Source organism: Oratosquilla oratoria, chromosome 14 (genome assembly GCF_046742065.1).
Source record: "Oratosquilla oratoria isolate Oo_2021 chromosome 14, ASM4674206v1, whole genome shotgun sequence".
Taxonomy (NCBI): Eukaryota; Metazoa; Arthropoda; class Malacostraca; order Stomatopoda; family Squillidae; genus Oratosquilla; species Oratosquilla oratoria.
Genome location: NC_134790.1, coordinates 17,222,152 through 17,244,656, shown reverse-complemented (window position 1 = coordinate 17,244,656; position 22,505 = coordinate 17,222,152). Strand labels below are relative to the sequence as shown.

At 37.8% G+C, this 22,505-nt stretch overlaps 1 protein-coding gene across 3 annotated transcripts in view; it reads left to right on the top strand.

The window, feature by feature from the left end:
• Positions 1-5,065: 5,065 nt before the first annotated feature.
• The window catches only part of LOC143032745 (uncharacterized), a 37,441-nt gene continuing 20,001 nt past the window's right edge, over positions 5,066-22,505 (top strand). Inside the window, exon 1 of one of the 3 annotated variants that reach the window (XM_076197708.1) lies at positions 5,066-5,148. The gene's annotated coding sequence lies outside the window, so the exon portion shown is untranslated. Of the gene's footprint in view, positions 5,149-12,713; positions 12,965-17,661; positions 17,817-22,505 lie in introns of those variants that run through there. The other 2 variants (XM_076197707.1, XM_076197706.1) reach the window with 2 other exon arrangements.

Sequence of the window (22,505 nt, the reverse complement as noted above, 5' to 3'; positions counted from 1 at the left end):
CACACACACACACACACACACACACACACACACACACACACACACATATATATATATATATATATATATATATGTATATATATATATATATGTGTGCGTAAGTAACCACTAGGAAAAGTAAACTAACGAAGCAGAGCGCTTTCGTATAATTACATCTTCAGTGCAGATACAAAGAAGGAATTATAAAATGAAGAAACAAAGTATAGAATATATGACATAGTGTAGAGGACATTCGGAGAGGTAGTGGAAGAAGTACACGTGACGGACGTTTGAACCGTCCTGGTAACCAACAAGTATGGGACAACTGCTCATAATTTATATTATAATTTAAGTAATAAAGGGTGTGTGTATAAAATACCTTGGAAATTATGTAATCAGTTTTATGTTGGTCAGACTGCTAAAACACTCAAAACACGAATCAATCAACACAAGAAATACGTTGGAGAGGGAAACCAATCTAGCGGTATATTCAACCACATGAACCATTTTAACCACCCAGTTGATTGGGATAACGCTAAAGTCATCACATACAACAACAACATAACAGAAAGTAATTTAATTGAATGCAGTTTGATCAAATCTAGTAAGGGAATAAATGCTAACCTCCATCAAGGTTTGTACAAATTAGATAGTTATATTTCTCATGAAATTTCAAAATTATTTAAATTATAATATAAATTATGAGCAGTTGTCCCATACTTGTTGGTTACCAGGTCGATTCAAACGTCCGTCACGTGTACCTCTTCCACTACCCCCGACAGCAGGAGAAAAGAAATGTCAACATTGCCGCCACCCAGAAGCCACCCTCGAACATTACCTCAAGTATTGCCCCGCAACTGCTTTTCTGAGGAGAGGGCCTCCGACAACATCTGAGGGTCTTGTGCGCCGCCTATGCAGCCACTTAAGCGATTACGAACTGCGTCGGCTGGTGGAGTGTCAGCCCCCCCCCCCTTTAAAATGATATACCTTTGCACTTGTTCATGTCAGAAAGGGTGATTCGCCAGGATGTGTATACATATTTCACATAGGTATGCACGTCCAATAAATGTATGAGTGGGCGTGGCCAAAGCCACATTCACTCATACATTGAATCACCCCCCTTTTTTTCTTTAAAATTTATTACACACATTGATAACAACACTGTCCACTGAATACACAGTTCTCTTAGGTAGGGTGCATTCACCGAGATGTGCATACGTATATCATATACGTATGCGCATCTTGTGAATGTATGAGTGTGTGTGGTTAACCCACACACACTCATAAGTCAAATCACCCTCCAAACGGGCTCACACTTAAAGCCCGTGGGAGCTTAACTCCCAAATTTAACAGATCAGATCTTCCACTACCTCTCCAAATGCCCTCTTCACTATGTCTTATATTCTGTACCTTGTTTCTTCATTTTATAATTCCTTCTTTGTATCTGCACTGAAGATGTAATTATACGAAAGCGCTCTGCTTCGTTAGTTTACTTTTCCTAGTGGTTACTTACGCATTTGTGAACACACGCTCCTAGTGTTTTTACTGCATATATATATATATGTATATATATTTATATATATATATGTATAAATATATATATATATATATACATATATATATATATATATATATAAATATGTTTGATCGAATACGACAGCATTCTGGAAGTTGTTGATTTTCTTTCTTGTGTTCTCTATTTTTCTAATTATGTTCTTCCCTTGGATAGGGTGGGCATAAACCAATTCCTTATAATTCTCCATTTTATTACACGACGTTTCGTCTCTAAAAAGACATCTTCTGGTATTTCTGTTTTTAAAGAAACAACAAATATTTATGATACTACAAATTACATTAATGGTTGCACATATACAAGATTATATTTATAAATCAAACCTTAGAATTACAGTTAAGTTTAACATATTATAATTATGATTTGTTTTGTTAAATTTAAAATATAATTCTAATATGTTAAACTTAACTGTAATTCTAAGGTTTGATTTCTAAGTATAATCTTGTATATGTCCAACCATTAATGTAATTTGTAGTATCATAAATATTTATTGTATCTCTAAAAACAGAAATACCAGAAGATGTCTTTTTAGAGACGAAACGTCGTGTAATAAAATGGAGAATTATAAGGAATTGGTTTATGCCCACCCTATCCAAGGGAAGAACATAATTAGAAAAATAGAGAACACAAGAAAGAAAATCAACTTCCAGAATGCTGTCGTATTCAATCAAACATGTTTAAAAGAGAACCTGCTCCCAAAATACACTAATATATATGTATATATATATATATATATATATGTATATGTACATATATATACATATGTATATATATATACATATATATATATATATGTATATATATATATATATATATATATATATTGGTGCCAGTATGGCATTAGTCCACAAATATGCACATGCATATGTATTAGAAAAAAAATCATACAGGAGTGTGAGAGATACAACACACACTTCAAGAACTGAAAATACAATGATTTCTCTTAGATTTCTCTTAGAGAGGAACTATGATCAGCATCTGAAATTAGTGAGCAATGAATACAAACTGAAATAAGGTGTGGATAGTGTCAAGACAAAGCAAGCGAACAAAACTCCGAGAAGCAAGAAGACCTAAGACGTCGAATGATATCAAAACATCTTAAAATATGAACTAACCCCGACTAAGAATTCCCTTGTCATTGAAGGAAGTCGAAAACAAAAATGAGCAAGACTAAGCCTCCGTTGCAACGAATCGAACATAAACGTAGACGGACTACATAATGAGGCCAAATCTTACCGGGAATTTCCCCCGCAGTCCCAGTATCAACAACGACTCCTACAGGATCTTCCATTTCGTTATGAATGCAGTGTAGGATGAGTTTTGTTGCTGTTGTTATTGTAGACCGTAGACCAGCGCCTCTAACAATGTCAATCGTGCTACAGTCGTATGTTTTCTTTTATTTCATATGTATGTCCTGGTGGGTTACTCCAATGTTTGACATAAATTACTTCGTTTACGATACTCCAAGAAAGGTGCAGTAAAAATGATCGACACGACATTGTCTGGCATAAGATGTAATCAGTAGAATCAATCGAAATTGTAGAACTGACATTTACATATGAAATATTGTATAAAATTCGCTCGTTTAATGACATGGTTACATTTTATTTTCATTTCAGAAATAAAGCGAAAAAATCTCGGTAAGCGTATTCAGTTGGAAATTGCAGTATTCATATCCCGGGCTGCAACGACTGTGGAAGAAACTCATCACAATGAATGTTTATCTATTTTGGGTGAGCTGTGAAAGGGGCATGCCCAACGAAAATCAGTACAAAGAAACAGGAAGCACATGAACGTATTTTTACTTGGTGACCGGAAGTCACAAGAACAACACATGACAAGTGACTTAAGATGGGTTCAAGAAATTCAGCCATATGCATTTCTGCAAGTGTCTACTGCAATGGTGATGTAGCAAATTTTAAAATCCTCCAAAAATATTCCCCTAATGCAGAAATTAGGGGATTTTTTATTTATCATATTCGAAATGAGTACAGGAGGACCTCAGATTTCAACGAGACATTAACACATTTCCCTTAAAAATCAAAAGGATGAGCAAAGTTGCATTTATTCCCATCGGATATAAGATTGAAGCATTAGGAAATTACCCGGATGACCTTTCTACAGCAAGTTCGTCGTGGCGTCCCTACGGTTAGAAGAATGCAGGCCGCTTAAAGGTTGTCCTCGACGGCGTCCTACCGATACACACCTAACCTTTCCTTCTCCGCTCATCCTCATTCTTCGCCGTTGGCTCTCCGTGACGTCACCCATAGTCACGCGGTTGAATTTTTCCTCGTCTGGTCCCTGGGCCTAGTATCGCCACATCTTATAGATAAGAAGCGACAAAAATAAAAACAAAACTAATATGTTCAGAAAGACTGGGTCACATGAAAAACTGTTACCCCAGAACGCCCATATAACAATCGTCACCCCATCAGATCCCACCTGAAGAATTGTCACCCCAGAATGCCCAATATCAACAGTGGAATAAAGATTAGGTTAGGTTAGGTTCGGTTGAGTGAGGGTTATGCTTATTGTTATTAACTTTTACAACCGAAGAATCGTAAATCCAGGATGGCCCACATGAAGAATCGTCACCCTAGGATAGCCCACATGGAGAATTGTCACCCTGTCGAAGTCTGGCGTGACGATTCTTCATGTGATCCGATTCTCTCTGTAACTGAATAAAGTCATTTGGCGTTAGCCATAAAATAACCAGTAGAGTTTCCAGTTGGGGATGAAAATATTAGTGCATAGGTATTCTTACATCCACAAACAGCTCTTCTATCCGAGATGATGTCATGAAAACCTCCTATGTCTCTAAAGGGAGGAATAGTTGAAATGAAAAGATATAAACTTCTTTTTCTTGAGGCAAAGGGTTAGTGGGAATTGGGGAACTGCGAACCAGGCAGGGTTTGAACAAATGAACTATCACAGTGTGTTCCAAAACGTCGCTGAATTATATATTTCTGTTAGTTAAGGATGTGAAAGTGGTCTACTTGCGTTTCAGCTCGTCCGGGGCACCAAGTAGGCCTAAACGTGGAAGAAACAGGTTCCCTGGAGGTTGGGAAAGCTGAATTTCTATGACGTCACGGTGTCGCCCAACTGATTAACAAATGTTTACGACTCGTTTACTGAATTCCTACACAGTGGATTAACTCTTTCGCTGCATTTTACGAATGGAATTGTTTATTCCAGCCGCTGCAATGTAATTTTGTTGGATTGAGGGGAACACCTTCCACGAGTTTCATAATGTAAGAAATGTTGGCAATTCAAACGATTACGAGTGACTATTTTATTATTGCAGTGAATATAATATACCTGGTTTCTTGACTTGCTTTTGTTTCTCGACAAACACGATGGGGATAAATGATCTATGTTCTGTGTTTGTGTGTGTTACACCTTGCAGTGCTACCAAATAAATGTACAACGATAAATACTAGTTGGTAACAACAGGACTGGCAACCAACCCAACAAACGCATAGAACTTCACTGTTCGCTAAAGCAAAGCAGTGTCAGGATTGGGCGAGTGCGATAATTGAAAGCTGGGAAAACAAAGTGACGAAAGGCATTAGAGATATCAACAGCTTTTTGTACAAGTAAGTACTTTGTGGTTCTTTGCAATGGTAAGCGTCCGAATAGCTAAGCAACAAAAGATAGTTCGTGTCGGAAGATGTTGATGTGCAAGCTGTTAATCGTACGTTTGGACTTAGCGACTAGGGTTTTCATTAGAACCTAGATTTTTGTATTTATGTATTAATTAAGAATATATTTTTCTCCATTAACACAAACTCGATATTATTGAACTGGAGTGTTTATGCCAGTTTTGCAAGACACACAGCATAATTTGTTCGTTTCAGTCTGTTGGTTGTCAGTTTCCTAGACGGGATAATGTAATTACTATTTTGTATACGCGATGCACGCAATACCAAGTTGAGATCACGTGTTACACAGATGTTCCCCGATTGCTGTAAAAGGAGAAAATCATACGACACTAGGAGCTTAGCTATGGCCAAAGCTATTACTGTTACCATAGTATTTATTCAAATAAGTGTATACAGAATCTTGGAAGAAATGTAGATATTGTGGTGTTGGGTATCATAATGCTAGAGGAGATGAGCATATGAGGTAGTAGGCCTTCAGGTAAGAACCACAGCAAGAATATAATGTTTGGGATGTGTTTAGAAAGGGAAGTGGTGATAGTGAACTCAGTATTCAAGAAGAGAAGCAAGCATTATAAAACGTGGATACCTCGTCATCTTACAAATATATCTGTAAATAATGGACGAAACATACTTTTGACGAAAATAAGAGTGACCTCGACCCATGACGAGGATGAAGTTGGAAAATGTATATATATATATATATATATATATATATATATTTATATATATATATATATATATTTATGTGTGTGTGTATGTGTGTGTGTGTGTGTGTGTGTGTGTGTGTGTGTGTGTGTGTGTGTGTGTGTGTGTGTGTGTGTGTGTGTGTAACCCCTGGGACGCCCTTGACCTCCGTCAGATACTAAGACAGCCACATACGACCCAGACCGTTATTCCTTTTCCTTTCCTTCCTCCTGCGTTCTTCCTTCTCAGTAATTAGTAATTAACAAATTTTCCTACATAGATACTAATGGAATTTTTACATCTCCCGACATAAACCTCAATTCATGAGTCTTCACCATGGGAAAGATTAGAATTAAAGACCTTTACAAACCAAACCCAAACAAGACTGACGACCAAAGGAGACAAGAACTGTGGGGAGCCATACGAAATGCAGGATTACAAGCTTATAAGATGTTCAAGGCGGGAAATGGATTCAACGTCATTACCTCCGACGTATATATATATACTATGGCGACATTGTGGTCCCCCAGTACCAAAAAGAACATAAAGAAAATAGAAAGAATCCAAAGAGCAGCTACAAAAATGGCACCTGCACTTGCAAACTTATCATACGAGGAGAGATTGGCTAAACTGGAGCTACCGACACTGGAGCAAAGAAGAGAGAGAGGAGACCTACTGACCATCTACAGAATCATGAAAGGCACAGAGATACTTGATAGACAAGAATTACTAAACTGGGACAAGAGAAACACGAGAGGACATGGAAAGAAATTAAGAAAACATAGCTATAGAAGAGAACTGAAGAAAAACAGTTTTCCACATAGAGTTTTGGACAATTGGAACAAATTGGATAATGAAATAGTATGCGCAAAAACCATTCACGAGTTTAACCCCTTCCATACGGTGCCGCACACGTAGGCGTCATGGACTTAGATCTCGGTGGCAGCAACCAATGCCAGCCGTACGACGTGTCGTAATAATACTCGCATCATAAAATATAGTCACCGCTTATATCGATCGTTCTCTCTTCACCCGTAAATTTTGATAACCATAGAAAATGCGATTACAAAAGAATTAGAAAGAATGTCATTATGGAGGGGCGACTACAATAAATATAATCAAGACGCCGATATGGCAGCCTCGCGAATACACTCGCTCCCCATGACGCCTACGTGTGCGGCACCGTATGGAAGGGGTTAAAAGCAAACTAGACACTGAGAGATACAATGGCGGTCAACACGAGCATAGCTCCCCTTCCCGCAAAATACAACTAGGTAAATAAATACACACACACACACACACACACACACACACACACACACACACACACACACACACACACATATATATATATATATATATATATATATATATATATATATATATATATATATACTATGGTAATTGTGATTCAATAAATACAAGAATGTCCGAGAACTTATTGGTTGCGTTCTCAGCCAATTGGTCTGAATTGATGTAGAATTTAAAGGCTTCTTATGAGGAGACGTATGACGGTCCCTTGCCCTCAGTTTGCAAGATAGGAGCGTCCGGTTCCAGAGTTCTGTGTCCTCTTAAGTAGACAGACGAAAAGTAGCCGTATACAGCGGGACTCCTTCGTGTTCGAAAACTTGAAGCCACGGGTTAACTTTAACCTTAAGCACAATTTCAAAGTCCCCGATTTTAAACCAAAATTACCTTAAAGATTCAAGAAATATAAGGGAGGGGAGTTTAATCATATCTTATTCAAAGTTACGATAGGTGTGGTTCGAGGATTCGGAAAAGGTTCCTGAATCGAAAGAAATTACCGTAATGCTTTGAGGGAAATCACCGAACCAAGGTAGACATTACGATACCCAAACAACAATTACCACAATACACACACACACACACACACACACACACACACACACACACACACACACACACACACACACACACACACACACACACACACACACACACACACACACATATATATATATATATATATATATATAGATATATATATATATATATATATGTGTGTGCGTAAGTAACCACTAGGAAAAGTAAACTAACGAAGCAGAGCGCTTTCGTATAATTACATCTTCAGTGCAGATACAAAGAAGGAATTATAAAATGAAGAAACAAGGTATAGAATATATGACATAGTGTAGAGGACATTCGGATAGGTAGTGGAAGAAGTACACGTGACGGACGTTTGAACCGTCCTGGTAACCAACAAGTATGGGACAACTGCTCATAATTTATATTATAATTTAAGTAATAAAGGGTGTGTGTATAAAATACCTTGGAAATTATGTAATCAGTTTTATGTTGGTCAGACTGCTAAAACACTCAAAACACGAATCAATCAACACAAGAAATACGTTAGAGAGGGAAACCAATCTAGCGGTATATTCAACCACATGAACCATTTTAACCACCCAGTTGACTGGGATAACGCTAAAGTCATCACATACAACAACAACATAACAGAAAGTAATTTAATTGAATGCAGTTTGATCAAATCTAGTAAGGGAATAAATGCTAACCTCCATCAAGGTTTGTACAAATTAGATAGTTATATTTCTCATGAAATTTCAAAATTATTTAAATTATAATATAAATTATGAGCAGTTGTCCCATACTTGTTGGTTACCAGGTCGATTCAAACGTCCGTCACGTGTACCTCTTCCACTACCCCCGACAGCAGGAGAAAAGAAATGTCAACATTGCCGCCACCCAGAAGCCACCCTCGAACATTACCTCAAGTATTGCCCCGCAACTGCTTTTCTGAGGAGAGGGCCTCCGACAACATCTGAGGGTCTTGTGCGCCGCCTATGCAGCCACTTAAGCGATTACGAACTGCGTCGGCTGGTGGAGTGTCAGCCCCCCCCCCTTTAAAATGATATACCTTTGCACTTGTTCATGTCAGAAAGGGTGATTCGCCAGGATGTGTATACATATTTCACATAGGTATGCACATCCAATAAATGTATGAGTGGGCGTGGCCAAAGCCACATTCACTCATACATTGAATCACCCCCCTTTTTTTCTTTAAAATTTATTACACACATTGATAACAACACTGTCCACTGAATACACAGTTCTCTTAGGTAGGGTGCATTCACCGAGATGTGCATACGTATATCATATACGTATGCGCATCTTGTGAATGTATGAGTGTGTGTGGTTAACCCACACACACTCATAAGTCAAATCACCCTCCAAACGGGCTCACACTTAAAGCCCGTGGGAGCTTAACTCCCAAATTTAACAGATCAGATCTTCCACTACCTCTCCAAATGCCCTCTTCACTATGTCTTATATTCTGTACCTTGTTTCTTCATTTTATAATTCCTTCTTTGTATCTGCACTGAAGATGTAATTATACGAAAGCGCTCTGCTTCGTTAGTTTACTTTTCTTAGTGGTTACTTACGCATTTGTGAACACACGCTCCTAGTGTTTTTATTGCATATATATATATATATATATATATATATATGTATATATATATATATATATATATATATATATATATATAAACATGTTTGATTGAATACGACAGCATTCTGGAAGTTGTTGATTTTCTTTCTTGTGTTCTCTATTTTTCTAATTATGTTCTTCCCTTGGATAGGGTGGGCATAAACCAATTCCTTATAATTCTCCATTTTATTACACGACGTTTCGTCTCTAAAAAGACATCTTCTGGTATTTCTGTTTTTAAAGAAACAACAAATATTTATGATACTACAAATTACATTAATGGTTGGACATATACAAGATTATATTTAGAAATCAAACCTTAGAATTACAGTTAAGTTTAACATATTAGAATTATAATTTGTTTTGTTAAATTTAAAATATAATTCTAATATGTTAAACTTAACTGTAATTCTAAGGTTTGATTTCTAAGTATAATCTTGTATATGTCCAACCATTAATGTAATTTGTAGTATCATAAATATTTATTGTATCTCTAAAAACAGAAATACCAGAAGATGTCTTTTTAGAGACGAAACGTCGTGTAATAAAATGGAGAATTATAAGGAATTGGTTTATGCCCACCCTATCCAAGGGAAGAACATAATTAGAAAAATAGAGAACACAAGAAAGAAAATCAACTTCCAGAATGCTGTCGTATTCAATCAAACATGTTTAAAAGAGAACCTGCTCCCAAAATACACTAATATATATGTATATATATATATATATATATATATATATATATATATGTATATGTACATATATATACATATGTATATATATATACATATATATATATATATGTATATATATATATATTGGTGAAATGAATCCAGTATGGCATTAGTCCACAAATATGCACATGCATATGTATTAGAAAAAAAATCATACAGGAGTGTGAGAGATACAACACACACTTCAAGAACTGAAAATACAATGATTTCTCTTAGATTTCTCTTAGAGAGGAACTATGATCAACATCTGAAATTAGTGAGCAATGAATACAAACTGAAATAAGGTGTGGATAGTGTCAAGACAAAGCAAGCGAACAAAACCACGAGAAGCAAGAAGACCTAAGACGTCGAATGATATCAAAACATCTTAAAATATGAACTAACCCCGACTAAGAATTTCCTTGTCATTGAAGGAAGTCGAAAACAAAAATGAGCAAGACTAAGCCTCCGTTGCAACGAATCGAACATAAACGTAGACGGACTACATAATGAGGCCAAATCTTACCGGGAATTTCCCCCGCAGTCCCAGTATCAACAACAACTCCTACAGGATCTTCCATTTCGTTATGAATGCAGTGTAGGATGAGTTTTGTTGCTGTTGTTATTGTAGACCGTAGACCAGCGCCTCTAACAATGTCAATCGTGCTACAGTCGTATGTTTTCTTTTATTTCATATGTATGTCCTGGTGGGTTACTCCAATGTTTGACATAAATTACTTCGTTTACGATACGCCAAGAAAGGTGCAGTAAAAATGATCGATACGACATTGTCTGGCATAAGATGTAATCAGTAGAATCAATCGAAATTGTAGAACTGACATTTACATATGAAATATTGTATAAAATTCGCTCGTTTAATGACATGGTTACATTTTATTTTCATTTCAGAAATAAAGCGAAAAAATCTCGGTAAGCGTATTCAGTTGGAAATTGCAGTATTCATATCCCGGGCTGCAACGACTGTGGAAGAAACTCATCACAATGAATGTTTATCTATTTTGGGTGAGCTGTGAAAGGGGCATGCCCAACGAAAATCAGTACAAAGAAACAGGAAGCACATGAACGTGATTTTTACTTGGTGGCCGGAAGTCACAAGCACAACCTATGACAAGTGACTTAGGATAGGTTCAAGAAATTCAACCATATGCATTTCTGAAACTGTCTACTGCAATGTTGATGTGGAAAATTTCAAAATCCTCCAAAAATATCCCCCTAATGCAGAAATTAGGGGATTTTTTATTTATCATATTCGAAATGAGTACAGGAGGACCTCAGATTTCAACGAGACATTAACACATTTCCCTTAAAAATCAAAAGGATGAGCAAAGTTGCATTTATTCCCATCGGATATAAGATTGAAGCATTAGGAAATTACCCGGATGACCTTTCTACAGCAAGTTCGTCGTGGCATCTCTGCGGTTACGAGAATGCAGGCCGCCTACCGGTTGTCCTCGACGGCGTCCTGCCGATACACACCTAACCTTTCCTTCTCCGCTCCTCCTCATTCATCGCCGTTGGCTCTCCGTGACGTCACCAGTCACGCGGTTGAATTTTTCCTCCTCTGGTCCGTGGGCCTAGCATCGCCACATCTTATAGATAAGAAGCGACAAAAATAAAAACAAAACTAATATGTTCAGAAAGACTGGGTCACATGAAAAACTGTTACCCCAGAACGCCCATATAACAATCGTCACCCCATCAGATCCCACCTGAAGAATTGTCACCCCAGAATGCCCAATATCAACAGTGGAATAAAGATTAGGTTAGGTTAGGTTCGGTTGAGTGAGGGTTATGCTTATTGTTATTAACTTTTACAACCGAAGAATCGTAAATCCAGGATGGCCCACATGAAGAATCGTCACCCTAGGATAGCCCACATGGAGAATTGTCACCCTGTCGAAGTCTGGCGTGACGATTCTTCATGTGATCCGATTCTCTCTGTAACTGAATAAAGTCATTTGGCGTTAGCCATAAAATAACCAGTAGAGTTTCCAGTTGGGGATGAAAATATTAGTGCATAGGTATTCTTACATCCACAAACAGCTCTTCTATCCGAGATGATGTCATGAAAACCTCCTATGTCTCTAAAGGGAGGAATAGTTGAAATGAAAAGATATAAACTTCTTTTTCTTGAGGCAAAGGGTTAGTGGGAATTGGGGAACTGCGAACCAGGCAGGGTTTGAACAAATGAACTATCACAGTGTGTTCCAAAACGTCGCTGAATTATATATTTCTGTTAGTTAAGGATGTGAAAGTGGTCTACTTGCGTTTCAGCTCGTCCGGGGCACCAAGTAGGCCTAAACGTGGAAGAAACAGGTTCCCTGGAGGTTGGGAAAGCTGAATTTCTATGACGTCACGGTGTCGCCCAACTGATTAACAAATGTTTACGACTCGTTTACTGAATTCCTACACAGTGGATTAACTCTTTCGCTGCATTTTACGAATGGAATTGTTTATTCCAGCCGCTGCAATGTAATTTTGTTGGATTGAGGGGAACACCTTCCACGAATTTCATAATGTTAGAAATGTTGGCAATTCAAACGATTACGAGTGACTATTTTATTATTGCAGTGAATATAATATACCTGGTTTCTTGACTTGCTTTTGTTTCTCGACAAACACGATGGGGATAAATGATCTATGTTCTGTGTTTGTGTGTGTTACACCTTGCAGTGTTACCAAATAAATGTACAACGATAAATACTAGTTGGTAACAACAGGACTGGCAACCAACCCAACAAACGCATAGAACTTCACTGTTCGCTAAAGCAAAGCAGTGTCAGGATCGGGCGAGTGCGATAATTGAAAGCTGGGGAAACAAAGTGACGAAAGGCATTAGAGATATCAACAGCTTTTTGTACAAGTAAGTACTTTGTGGTTCTTTGCAATGGTAAGCGTCCGAATAGCTAAGCAACAAAAGATAGCTCGTGTCGGAAGATGTTGATGTGCAAGCTGTTAATCGTACGTTTGGACTTAGCGACTAGGGTTTTCATTAGAACCTAGATTTATGTATTTATGTATTAATAAAGAAAATATTTTTCTACATTAACACAAAATCGATATTAATGAACTGGAGTGTTTATTCCATTTTTTAAAGACACACAGCATAATTTGTTCGTTTCAGTCTGTTGGTTGTCAGTTTCCTAGACGGGATAATGTAATTACTATTTTGTATACGCGATGCACGCAATACCAAGTTGAGATCACGTGTTACACAGATGTTCCCCGATAGCTGTAAAAGGAGAAAATCACACGACACTAGGAGCTTAGCTATGGCCAAAGCTATTACTGTTACCATAGTATTTATTCAAATAAGTGTATACAGAATCTTGGAAGAAATGTAGATATTGTGGTGTTGGGTATCATAATGCTAGGAGATGAGCATATGAGGTAGTAGGCCTTCAGGTAAGAACCACAGCAAGAATATAATGTTTGGGATGTGTTTAGAAAGGGAAGTGGTGATAGTGAACTCAGTATTCAAGAAGAGAAGCAAGCATTATAAAACGTGGATACCTCGTCATCTTACAAATATATCTGTAAATAATGGGCGAAACATACTTTTGACGAAAATAAGGGTGACCTCGACCCATGACGAGGATGAAGTTGGAAAATGTATATATATATATATATATATATATATATATATATATATATATATATATATATATATGTGTGTGTGTGTGTGTGTGTGTGTATGTGTGTGTGTGTGTGTGTGTGTGTGTGTGTGTGTGTGTGTGTGTGTGTGTGTGTGTGTGTGTGTGTGTGTGTGTGTGTGTAACCCCTGGGACGCCCTTGACCTCCGTCAGATATTAACACTGCCACATACAACCCAGACCGTTATTCCTTTTCTTTTCCTTCCTTCTGCGTTCTTCCTTCTTAGTAATTAGTAATTAACCAATTTTCCTACATAGATACTAATGGAATTTTTACATCTCCCGATATAAACCTCAATTCATGAGTCTTCACCATGGGAAAGATTAGAATCAAAGACCTTTACAAACCAAACCCTAACAAGACTGAAGACCAAAGGAGACAAGAACTGTGGGGAGCCATACGAAATGCAGGATTACAAGCTTATAAGATGTTCAAGGCGGGAAAGGGTTTCAACGTCATTACTTCCGACGAACAGGTGGAGAAATTCACAGAAGCCCAAGTAAAAACGAAGTTCCAAAAACTAAACTTTGAAATCATAGATCCCCCAGAATCGAATGCAAGCAGAACCTTGGTTGTCACAAACGTTGATAAGTAAATCGCCTCCTTCACTGATGAAGAAATACAAGAAGACATAGAACAAGCTTATGAAGACACCTTGATCAGAAAAGTAATAAGAATACCCAGAAACACACACATTCTAAAGATCAAAATGGAACACTCGAGTATGGTCACCAGATTCGTCAATAATGGCATCTTAATTCTAAGTCAGTCATTCCCCTGACATGCACTTTCCAAAGACATCTACATACACATTCCCCAATGTAACAAATGCCACAGCTACGAGCACACACGAACACAATACACTCTTCCAGACAATTACATAATATGTAACAAGTGCACATCCACACAACACAGAGGAACTCGCTGCAACTCCAAAACTTTCAAATGCATTGCATGCGAAGGAAACCACCCAACTTACGTAGCAAGCTGCCCAATAAGGAAGGCTCTCCATAAACAACTCCTCAAAGCTGCAAGAAACCAATCAAACAACACATATGCACAGGCAACACGCACAAACAACACATCACCAATCGCACAAAATAACACATATAACACTTGGAAAGCATCACCTATAGAACAAGCAGTAACAATCAACACAGCCTTAATCAACGCAAACATGAGCGAAGCAGTTTCTCCAGGCGCCTTTCAGAACACACTAGACAAAATTTACAAACCAAATGGTCTCCCAACAGTCATCATTCCAGAGGAAATCAGAAACACACACGAAATACAAAACATGCTCAACAAACTCACTCTCCATACAACAACAATAGATACAGAGGAAGTCCCAGAAACAAGCAACAGTGAACTCCAAGAAGAAGAACCTCAAGCTTCTATAAAACACGCACCAAATAACTACAGACACTACTTCAGTAACAACTACACAGAATCCCAAGATCACTCAAACAAAGAAACCACTCAGAATAACTCCCAAGAAGACCAAACTAACAAAAGAAACAAAAGAAATACACAGTCACAACAAAAACAATCAAAAACTAATAAAAGATCATAAAAACACACATGTTAGAACAAGTAACCATAATACAACATAACGTACTAAGATGGACATTCCACAGAAGAAACGAACTGAGCAACTATTACCTAAAGATATCCCCAGAAGTAATATTACTCAACTCCACAGGCAAACAAAACGTAAAGATCTGGAACTATAACACACACTCACTAAACACATATAATGAAGACAACGCCGGCATAGCAATTGCAATAAGAAAAGGAATATCATACAAACTGCTAGACTCATTTCAGGAGGAAGTTCTAGCAATAGAACTACAAACTCAAAAAGGACCAATAATCATTGCCACCACATACTTACCCCCTCGCTGACCACATTTCCCAACACAAGATATTCTCAGTCTCATGCGCAAACAAATTCCAGTCTACCTAATAGGAGATTTAAACGCACATCACACTTCACTAGGACACAGTTACAACGACACTATAGGCATAACTATTTATAAATATATCAAACAAAACCACATGACTTACCTAGGCCCTGATTTCCACACTTACATTTCACATCAACGAGTAGGAAAACCTGACATCATACTCGCAAACAGACACCACCACCTAATAAGACAAGGCGACCTAACCTCCTCAGATCATTTACCAATAGAAATTAAACTCTCCACCAAACCCATTCTCATACCAACAACACCGAAACACAATTTCTCAAAAGCAAACTGGAAAGACTTCAAAAACACATTAGAAAACACCATCAATACACATAACATACATAGCCATGTAGAAATTCAGCCATATGCATTTCTGTAAGTGTCTATTGCAATGGTGATGTAGCAAATTTTAAAATCCTCCAAAAATATTCCCCTAATGTAGAAATTAGGGGATTTTTTATTTATCATATTCGAAATGAGTACAGGAGGACCTCAGATTTCAACGAGACATTAACACATTTCCCTTAAAAATCAAAAGGATGAGCAAAGTTGCATTTATTCCCATCGGATATAAGATTGAAGCATTAGGAAATTATCCGGATGACCTTTCTACAGCAAGTTCGTCGTGGCGTCCCTACGGTTAGAAGAATGCAGGCCGCTTACCGGTTGTCCTCGACGGCGTCCTACAGATACATACCTAACCTTTCCTTCTCCGCTCATCCTCATTCTTCACCGTTGGCTCTCCGTGACGTCACCCATAGTCACGCGGTTGAATTTTTCCTCGTCTGGTCCGTGGGCCTAGCATCGCCACATCTTATAGATAAGAAGCGACAAAAATAAAAACAAAACTAATATGTTCAGAAAGACTGGGTCACATGAAAAACTGTTACCCCAGAACGCCCATATAACAATCGTCACCCCATCAGATCCCACCTGAAGAATTGTCACCCCAGTACGCCGAATATCAACAGTGGAATCAAGATTAGGTTAGGTTAGGTTCGGTTGAGTGATGGTTATACTTATTGTTATCAACTTATACAACCGAAGAATCGTAAACCCAGGATAGCCCACAAGAAGAATCGTCACCCTAGGATAGCCCACATGGAGAATTGTCACCCTGTCGAAGTCTGGCGTGACGATTCTTCATGTGATCCGATTCTCTCTGTAAACTGAATAAAGTCATTTGGCGTTAGCCATAAAATAACCAGTAGAGTTTCCAGTTGGGGATGAAAATATTAGTGCATAGGTATTCTTACATCCACAAACAGCTCTTCTATCCGAGATGATGTCATGAAAACCTCCTATGTCTCTAAAGGGAGGAATAGTTGAAATGAAAAGATATAAACTTCTTTTTCTTGAGGCAAAGGGTTAGTGGGAATTGGGGAACTGCGAACTAGGCAGGGTTTGAACAAATGAACTGTCACAGTGTGTTCCAAAACGTCGCTGAATTATATATTTCTGTTAGTTAAGGATGTGAAAGTGGTCTACTTGCGTTTCAGCTCGTCCGGGGCACCAAGTAGGCCTAAACGTGGAAGAAACAGGTTCCCTGGAGGTTGGGAAAGCTGAATTTCTATGACGTCACGGTGTCGCCCAACTGATTAACAAATGTTTACGACTCGTTTACTGAATTCTTACACAGTGGATTAACTCTTTCGCTGCATTTTACGAATGGAATTGTTTATTCCAGCCGCTGCAATGTAATTTTGTTGGATTGAGGGGAACACCTTCCACGAATTTCATAATGTTAGAAATGTTGGCAATTCAAACGATTACGAGTGACTATTTTATTATTGCAGTGAATATAATATACCTGGTTTCTTGACTTGCTTTTGTTTCTCGACAAACACGATGGGGATAAATGATCTATGTTCTGTGTTTGTGTGTGTTACACCTTGCAGTGTTACCAAATAAATGTACAACGATAAATACTAGTTGGTAACAACAGGACTGGCAACCAACCCAACAAACGCATAGAATTTCACTGTTCGCTAAAGCAAAGCAGTGTCAGGATCGGGCGAGTGCGGTGATTGAAAGCTGGGAAAACAAAGTGACGAAAGGCATTAGAGATATCAACAGCTTTTTGTACAAGTAAGTACTTTGTGGTTCTTTGCAATGGTAAGCGTCCGAATAGCTAAGCAACAAAAGATAGTTCGTGTCGGAAGATGTTGATGTGCAAGCTGTTAATCGTACGTTTGGACTTAGCGACTAGGGTTTTCATTAGAACCTAGATTTTTGTATTTATGTATTAATTAAGAATATATTTTTCTCCATTAACACAAACTCGATATTATTGAACTGGAGTGTTTATGCCAGTTTTGCAAGACACACAGCATAATTTGTTCGTTTCAGTCTGTTGGTTGTCAGTTTCCTAGACGGGATAATGTAATTACTATTTTGTATACGCGATGCACGCAATACCAAGTTGAGATCACGTGTTACACAGATGTTCCCCGATAGCTGTAAAAGGAGAAAATCACACGACACTAGGAGCTTAGCTATGGCCAAAGCTATTACTGTTACCATAGTATTTATTCAAATAAGTGTATACAGAATCTTGGAAGAAATGTAGATATTGTGGTGTTGGGTATCATAATGCTAGAGGAGATGAGCATATGAGGTAGTAGGCCTTCAGGTAAGAACCACAGCAAGAATATAATGTTTGGGATGTGTTTAGAAAGGGAAGTGGTGATAGTGAACTCAGTATTCAAGAAGAGAGACAAGCATTATAAAACGTGGATACCTCGTCATCTTACAAATATATCTGTAAATAATGGGCGAAACATACTTTTGACGAAAATAAGAGTGACCTCGACCCATGACGAGGATGAAGTTGGAAAATGTATATATATATATATATATATATATATATATATATATATATATATATATATATATGTGTGTGTGTGTGTATGTGTGTGTATGTGTGTGTGTGTGTGTGTGTGTGTGTGTGTGTGTGTGTGTGTGTGTGTGTGTGTGTGTGTGTGTGTGTGTGTGTGTAACCCCTGGGACGCCCTTGACCTCCGTCAGATACTAAGACAGCCACATACGACCCAGACCGTTATTCCTTTTCCTTTCCTTCCTCCTGCGTTCTTCCTTCTCAGTAATTAGTAATTAACAAATTTTCCTACATAGATACTAATGGAATTTTTACATCTCCCGACATAAACCTCAATTCATGAGTCTTCACCATGGGAAAGATTAGAATTAAAGACCTTTACAAACCAAACCCAAACAAGACTGACGACCAAAGGAGACAAGAACTGTGGGGAGCCATACGAAATGCAGGATTACAAGCTTATAAGATGTTCAAGGCGGGAAATGGATTCAACGTCATTACCTCCGACGAACAGGTGGAGAAATTCACAGTAGCCCAAGTAAAAACGAAGTTCCAAAAACTAAACTTTGAAATCATAGATCCCCCAGAATTGAATGCAAGCAGAACCTTGGTTATCTCAAACGTTGACAAGTACATCGCTTCCTTCACAAATGACGAAATACAAGAAGACATTGAACAAGCTTACGAAGACACCTTGATCAGAGAAATAATAAGAATTCTCAGTAAAACACACATTCTAAAGATTAAAATGGAACACTCGAGTATGGTCACCAGATTCGTCAACAATGGCATTTTAATACTAAGTCAGTTATTCCCCCCACATGCACTTTCCAAAGACATCTACATGCACATTCCCCAATGTAACAAATGCTACAGCTACGAGCACACACGAACACAATGCACTCTTCCTGACAATTTCACAATTTGTAACAAGTGCACATCCACACAACACAGAGGAACCCACTGCAGCTCCATAACTTTCAAATGCATTGCATGCGAAGGAAACCACCCAACTTACGTAGCAAGTTGGCCAATAAGGAAGGCTCTCCACAAGCAACTCCGCAAAGATGCAAGAAACCAATCAAACAACACATATGCACAGGCAACACGCACCAACAACACGACATCACAAATCGCACAAAATAACACATATAACACTTGGAAAGCACCACCTATAGAACAAGCAGTAACAACCAACACAGCCTTAATCTACGCAAACATGAGCGAAGCAGTCTCTCCGGGCACCTTTCAGAACACACTAGACAAAATTTACAAAGCAAACGGTCTCCCAACAGTCATCATTCCAGAGGAAATCAGAAACACACACGAAATACAAAACATGCTCAACAAACTCACTCTCCAGACAACAACAATACATACAGAGGAAGTCCCAGAGCAACAGTGAACTCCAAGAAGAAGAACCTCATACACAAAACACACACCAAATAACCACAGACACTACTTCAGTAACAACCACACAGAATCCCAAGATCACTCAAATACAGAAAACAATCAGTATAACTCCCAAGAAGACCAAACTAACAAAAGAAACAAAAGAAATACATAGTCACAACAAAAACAATCGAAAACTAATAAAAGATCATAAAAACACACATGTTAGAACAAGTAACCATAATGCAACATAACGTACTTAAATGGACATTCCACAGAAGAAATGAACGAGCAACTATTACCTAAAGATATCCCCAGAAGTAATATTACTCAACTCCACAGGCAAACAAAACATAAAGATTTGGAACTATAACACACACTCACTAAACACATACAATGAAGACAACGCCGGCATAGCAATTGCAATACGAAAAGGAATATCATACAAACTGCTAGACTCATTTTGAGGAGGAAGTTCTAGCAATAGAACTACAAACACAAAAAGGACCAATAATCGTTGCCACCACATACTTACCCCCTCGCAGACCACATTTCCCGACACAAGATATTCTCAGTCTCATGCGCAAACAAATTCCAGTCTACCTAATAGGAGATTTAAACGCACATTACACTTCACTAGGACACAGTTATAACGACACTCTAGGCATAACTATTTACAAATATATCCAACAAAACCATATGACTTACCTAGGCCCTGATTTCCACACTTACATTTCACATCAACGAGTAGGAAAACCTGACATCATACTCGCAAACAGACACCAACACCTAATAAGACAAGGCGACCTAACCTCCTCCGATCATTTACCAATAGAAATTAAACTCTCCACCAAACCCATTCTCGTACCAACAACACCGAAACACAATTTCTCAAAAGCAAACTTGAAAGACTTCAAAAACACATTAGAAAACTCCATCAATACTCATAACATAAATAGCCAAACCCACACTTTATCCTATGTAACAAAAGACACAAAATACATAGACGAAAAACTAAACATATTCTACAGCTGGATACAGACAGCCATCCGCCTACATATACCAATCTCCACTTACCGTAAACTTCCTTCACCCAAAACAACAGATAAAATCAAACTACTACAATGGAAATACCGAACAATATTAACAAACACAAGAAATGGAATTTGGAACCCAAACACCAAAACACAAATCAGACAAATCCAACAAGACCTAATAGAAGAAAGCAAAAAACTTTACAACGATACATGGAACAATTTAATGAACAAAATAAATATAAACACCAAAAACCCAAAACTTTTCTGGAATGACATAAAAAGACTAACAGGTACCAACACAAATAACATACCATACATAATAGAAAACAACACAAAATACCACAATGACAAAGAAAAAGAAACAGCTTTCCGCAAACACTGGGAGAACACATTCAAAATCACTCCGGAAGAAAACATACATTTTGATCAAACACACGAACAAATAATACTAGCTCACTTACAACAACATTCACAAGAACTCACCCCACATGACATAGTAGATCTAAATAGACTAGACCCAGGAAACACAATAACACAGCCAATAATAACACAAGACATCAAAACTATAATAAAAAAACACGAAAAATAAAACACCAGGACAATCAGGAATAAACAAAATAATTTTAAAACACGCACCAGGCAACATGCTAAATTACTTAACAACAACATTAAACGAAACAGTAAGCCTAGGATACTTCCCAAACATATTCAAACACTCCACACTCATATTCATACCAAAGCAGAACAAACCGAAACCAAACGTAGGGAACTACAGACCAATTTCTCTTCTAGAAGTACCAGCCAAAATATTCGAAAGAATTATTACAAATAGATTATACACTCACTTAGTAAACAACAACCTAATAAACCCAAACCAACACGGATTCACTCCAGGAAGAGGTACACACACAGCACTAGCAACACTTTACGAACACATCGCCAACAGCCAAAAACAAAAACAAGGATGCAATATAGTTTCAAGAGACATCTCAAAAGCATTTGACAAAGTATGGCACGAAGGACTCAAATATAAAATACAACAGATAAACTTACCAGACCCCATAAACAAACTCATATGCAACTACTTAGACAACAGAACATCAAACATAAAAATAAACACATACACAGGACCACCATTCAAACTACACAGTGGAGTACCACAAGGAAGCATCATATCACCATCATTATTCAACCTATACACAGGGGACATACCAAAACCCTCACCACACTGCTTCCAAATACAATACGCAGACGACCTTACACAAATTATCACCTACCCCTAACACAAAAGTAGAAATATGTTAGCCAAAAAGACAGAAACAGAAATACAAACAATAGACACATACGAAAAGAAATGGAAAATAGCCACAAATAAAAAAAAAATCCAAATGCTTTCCATTTCCGCACGCAAAACAACACCAATCACAATCGAAGGAAATAACATACCATTCAAAAAACAAATAATCACACTAGGAGCACGCATAGGAACACAAGGCATAAGATCACACATAA